The 5,690-nt window shown below is 34.5% G+C and overlaps 1 non-coding gene across 1 annotated transcript; it reads left to right on the forward strand.

Annotated features, from left to right (window-relative positions):
* The first annotated feature begins 641 nt into the window (after positions 1 to 641).
* LOC132425208 (U6 spliceosomal RNA) lies at positions 642 to 748 on the forward strand. Its single transcript, XR_009519398.1, has one exon. It is a non-coding gene; the product is annotated as a U6 spliceosomal RNA (small nuclear RNA).
* The last annotated feature ends 4,942 nt before the right edge of the window (positions 749 to 5,690 follow it).

The following is a 5,690-nucleotide window of genomic DNA, read 5'->3' on the forward strand; positions in this document are numbered from 1 at the left end:
CTTTCTTTTCTATTCCATTTATCTGCATGTTTATCCATGCATTATTATCACATTAATGCAATTACTATAACTCTATATTTTAAAATATGGGAGAGACTGTAACTTGTTACTCTTCTTTGCCCAGACTTTTCTTGAATATTTTTCCCTATTTTCCATGTGACTCAACCCTTCCAGTTCAAAAAACAAATGAACAAATAAATAACACTCTTATTGTATTTACTGATATAGAATTTATTACTTACATTAGGAAGCGCTGATATCTTTATAACATTGAATCTTCCTATTTAAGAAAATGTATGCTTTCCTTATTTGTACAGATTTTGTATATTTCTTGTTAAATTAATTTCTATAAATTTTTTTATATTGTAAATGTGATATTTTCTTCCATTATAACTTCCAGTTGGTTATTGTCTGTACTTATGAAAGTTGCTTGCTGTTTATTATTATACTCAGCCATTTATAAATTCTTCTATTGTTTGTTACAATTGTTCAGTTGATTCTTTTGTACATTCATGTAAGCAAGTATAACATTTGCAAATAATGATAATATTACATCCTTTTTCAAATATCTATGCCTCATTCTCTCCTCTCTAATTGTACTGGCAAGTACCTTCAGAACCATGTTAAAAAAGTAGTAGTGAGTGCTCACTTGGGCAACACATATGCTAACATTGGAGCAATACAGAGAAGATTAGCATGGCTTCCGAGCAAGGATGACACAGAAATTTGTGATACGTTCCATATATTTTCTTCTCAGGCATGGGACACAAAAGCAAAAATAAACAAATGGGACTACATCAAAATAAATAGCTTTGCACAGCAAAGGAAACTATCAACAAAACAAAAAGGCAGCCTACAGAATGAGAGAGGGTATTTGCAATATCACATATATCCAATAAGGGGTTGATATTTAAAATACATAAAGAACTCATACAACTCAATATAAAAAAACAACCCAATTAAAAAATGGGCAGAGGTCCCGAATAGAAATTTTTCTACAGATAGCCAACAGACACCTGAAAAGATGCTCAACATCACTAATCATCAGGGAAATGCAAATCAAAACCATGGTGAGCTACCACATCATACCTGTCAGAATGGCAATTATCAAAAAGACAAGAAACAAGTATTGGCAAGGATGTGGAGAAAAGGGAACCCTTGTTTGTGGGATTATAAATTGGTGGAGTCACTATGGAAAACAGTATGGAGTTTCCTCAAAAAATTAAAAATAGAACTGCCATATGATCCAGCAATTTCACTTCTGGGTATTTACCCAAAGAAAACAAAAACACTAATTTGAAAAGATTTATGCATGCTATTGTTTCACTGCAGCATTAAATAGCCAAGATATGGAAACAATCTAAATGTCCATCAATAAATGAATGGATAAAGAAGATGTGGTACATATATACAATGGAATATTAGTCATAAAAAAGAATACAATTTGCCATTTGTGGCAACATGAATGGATCTAAATGTTATTATGTTAAGTAAAATAAATCAGACAGAAAAAGACAAATACCAGATGATTTCACTTATATGTGGAAGCTAAAGCACAAACAAAACAAATGAAAACAGAGAACAAACTGATGGTTGCTGGGAGGTGGGAGATAAAATAAGTAAAGGGGATTAATAGGCACAAATCTTCAGTTATAAATAAGCCACAAGGATGCAACATACAACATAAAGAATATGATCAATAATATCTTAATAACTTTGTATGGGGACAGAAGGTTACTAGATTTGTCATGATGATCATTTCATAATGTATGTAAATGTCAAATCACTATGTAGTACAGCTGAAATTAACATATTATTCTACATCAACTACATTTCAATTAAAAAAAGGAAAAAATGTAGTGACAGTGGACACTCTGGCTTTATTCTTGACATTATGGGGATTTTCTCATTGTGTTTTCACTGACATAATACTGGCTTTTAGGTGGTAACTATTAATTTAAAATGTGGCCATACAGTCCCTAGTTTATTGAGTTTTTTTCCAATACTTGATTGGTAGGATTACATGATTTCTCTTATTTGTTCTCCTCTAGGTGAATTATATTAACAGAGTTACTAATGTTGAATTATTTTTCCATTTCTGGAATGAGCTAGTACTATTATCCCCACCATGCTCAGTCATTGTCCAGAGGCAGCCCAGGGGAAGGAAGTATGGTTTGGGTATGAACACCACGGTGGTTTTAAAGGGGTTTCCAGCTGGAGTCTGTCATCAGCTACGCTCCTCACAGCAGATTCTCTTGAAGGAGATTTGAGCAGCACATTTTTACGCCACCACATCAGTCAGTAAAGGACTAGAAGTCAGAAAACTCGAGCTCCAGAACTATGACACCAACCAGTTATCACTGTTATCTTAGACAGGTGATGTGCTTTCTGAGCCTCACCTTTTCCTTGCTTGATAAAGACAGACATAATAACAGAGCACATGCATTTAAAGTGCTTGAAAGGGATTCTGGTACATACTGCGCTATAAATATTAGCTATGATTATTATTATTATTACCAAAAATCCCTTCAGAGAGGAGCCCCAGAGCCTGGAACACAACAGCAGCTGCCATTTCTTGAGCACTTATTACATACATGCCAGGCAGTCAGTGGTGGCAAAGAAAGGATCAGAAGGGAAGAGAGAAAGAGAAAGGAAGGAAATGCGGCATTTAATTGCTGTTACCACCTTGAGCAACTTACACTAAAGGAAGAGGCTCTCTTGCATTTAGAATTTGCTAGAACAAAAGAGAAACTTACATGGAATAAAGTAAGCCAAAAAATTCCTTCCTGGATGTGTTAAGTTTACTGAAATGGAAAGGCAGCAAGGATTTAGGGTGTCAGCAAAGTTCAGAATAGAGAAGGCCCTTGGCTGGAGCTTTCATTTGGCTATATCCCCTGGGTCCCCCTGGTGGCAGGATGGGTGAAGGAAGATGAGCAATATCAACAGATATAGAGCAAGGATTTAGCACAGGCCAACATGACCTCTGATCCTGCATCTTCCACTTACCAAATCTGAACAAAATCCTTAACTTTCTTGTCCTCTCCTTTAAAGGGACTGTTCTGAGGAATAAATGAGATAATTATGTATAATTTATGTAAAGCATTTGACATAGAATAGCTGCTTAATAAGCATGGCTATTATTATTAAAGCATAACTCATATGTTTTATAATGACCTAAGCTTTACTTGTAAAACTACTCTCTGTATGGGGACATGTGTATGCATATGGCTGATTCGCTTTGTTGTGCAACAGAAACTAACACAGTATTGTGAAGCAATTATACTCCAATAAAGATCTATTAAAAAAAAAAAACTACTCTCAGAAATGATGTTAATTTGGGAATTCCCTGGCAGTCTAGCGGTTAGGACTCTGCTCTTCCACTGCAGGGAGTACGGATTAGATCCTTGGTCAGGGAACTAGGATCCCGCATGCCACATGGTGGGACCAAAAAAAGATGATGTTAATTTTTAATAAGTATTGATAGCCACCAAAAATATTTTTCATGAAGTTTAACCTTAGAACTTTCGGGAAAACTCACATAATCTACAATGTTTTTCAATAATTACACTTATGCTCTAATTGCAGTTTTGACCTTACACTCAAAAAAAATTTTAAAGAACATTTTTTTAATAAATTCATCTCTAATGGACAAACTAGCTGAAGCGATCATTTTAAAATAAATACTATCCAAAAGCTACTCATTTTCCAACTCCGAAGTCATGTGCAATAGTTAAAAATATGAGAACCTAAGGCACAAATACCGTCATTATATTAAGATGGTCTTCTATGTAAACATGAATCAACACATGCCTGACAGATTATAATAGTCAATTTGGAGACATGGAAGTTCTTGTTTCAATGGATGAAATATACATGCTTTTGAAAAATTCAAATGTGAGCTTTTTTTTTATCTAAGAGATTTCTTCTGATCTGAAAGGGTAGCAAAAATCAGGTTAAAAGTTTGCATGAAAACGTACACCAAATCTTTAAAAAGCAAAGATCACAGCTGATATAAGATGGTTTCTAGAGAGAAAGCATTTATTGTACAGCCTTGTAATTGTTTCCATTCACATGGAACAACTCCAGCTGCTTTCAAAAATCAACAAGTGATAAGCAGAAGGAAGATGGGAAGAAACAACAGCATTTTTGTTATGTCCAACTGATAAACACTGGGCTGCAAATATATTATGCTAAGCATAATTAAGCACAGAATTAACATCATTTGTAATGCAGTGCAATAAGGCAGCTGAGACAAACGCAAAAAAAAGGTCTCCAACACATTGATCTAAATTGACACTGCCAAGTTATGTATTTACAAAAAATATGGACAAAGGGTCAAATAAATAATTTTTTTCTAGATGTATGTGCATAGGCTATGACTAAAGGTCTGAAGCAATTTTCATCCTGTTATTCATGTAGTTTGATAGATCTTAACCTTCCATGAACCATGTCTCTCACAGTGTATCTAATTACCTAGAATGGATCCAAAAACAGTCCTAACTCTGCATTTTAGTAGTTAAAGCATCATAAACAAAAGATAAATCTTTTCCTTGATAAAACTTTGGAGATAAAAATTTACAAAAGAAGTCAAGAACAAATTATTGAATGTTTTTAATGTTTTAACTACCGGACAAGCACTTGAAATATGTCATTAATTCACTCAACAAACATTTACTGAGTTCATACTCTTTGATGAGCAGGTACTCTATTTAAGTGTTGAAGACATAAAGGTTATAAGGATATCACAATCTAGTGGCAGTGACAAGTATATATAGATGCAATTTCAATATGATAAGAAATGCAGTGATAGCAGAAAGTCCTGGTGTAGAGTGGGAATAAGTGTAGGGGTGGGAGGAATGCCCAGAGACAGGGTATTTTACCTAATTTTGTGGGAGAAGAGAGTCAAGAATAGCTTCTCAGAAGAGATGATCACACTGGGACCGCAAAAATGAATAACAGTTGATTTCCATCATAATCTCTAACAATCCCCATAAGTAGGTAACATAATTATTCCCATTTTATAGATGAGGAAACAGATGTACTCTGACTTAGAGATAATAACTGGTAGGACCAAGTCTACCTGATCCCAATACCATACCTTTTCTATTGTCTCTGAAGATCGAGAAAAATTCTCTGTATGTCTCTCCAAGTCACAGAATTTTTTCACCATTACTTATTTCATTTAGCAATTCCAGCACACTGTTCCCTTCTTGCAATTCTCACCATACTCAGCTAAAAGAATATATAGTAATTGCTGGCTTGTATTTCTCCCATATACTCTTAGAAATTCTCATGAAAACACAAGATATTACAGTTGTCACAGAGAAGAATAGATATGAAAATCTAAAACTGTCACTGAGAAGAATGGAAGCCCTATTAAGACTTTTATAATAAATGTCTGGAAGCATTTCCTTTAATTGATCAAATAGTCTCAGATTTAATCAGAGGGAGAGGCAGTAGTCTAAAGATCATCTAGAAAAAGAGTTTATTTATTTCTCCTCACGATGGGATACAGTAAGATTTTCTTGATCTTTTGCCTACCTCAACCTACTATAGTCTCCAATTGCAAGAGACTATGTAAGAGCTGTAGGAATTTAAGAGCCATCCTGAGTAGGAAAAACTCACTTTCTTGTGTATCTCCCCTTTACTACTCACACGGAACACTTCACTACTGACACTTCTGGTCACCA

Source organism: Delphinus delphis, chromosome 4 (assembly GCF_949987515.2).
Source record: "Delphinus delphis chromosome 4, mDelDel1.2, whole genome shotgun sequence".
NCBI lineage: Eukaryota > Metazoa > Chordata > Mammalia > Artiodactyla > Delphinidae > Delphinus > Delphinus delphis.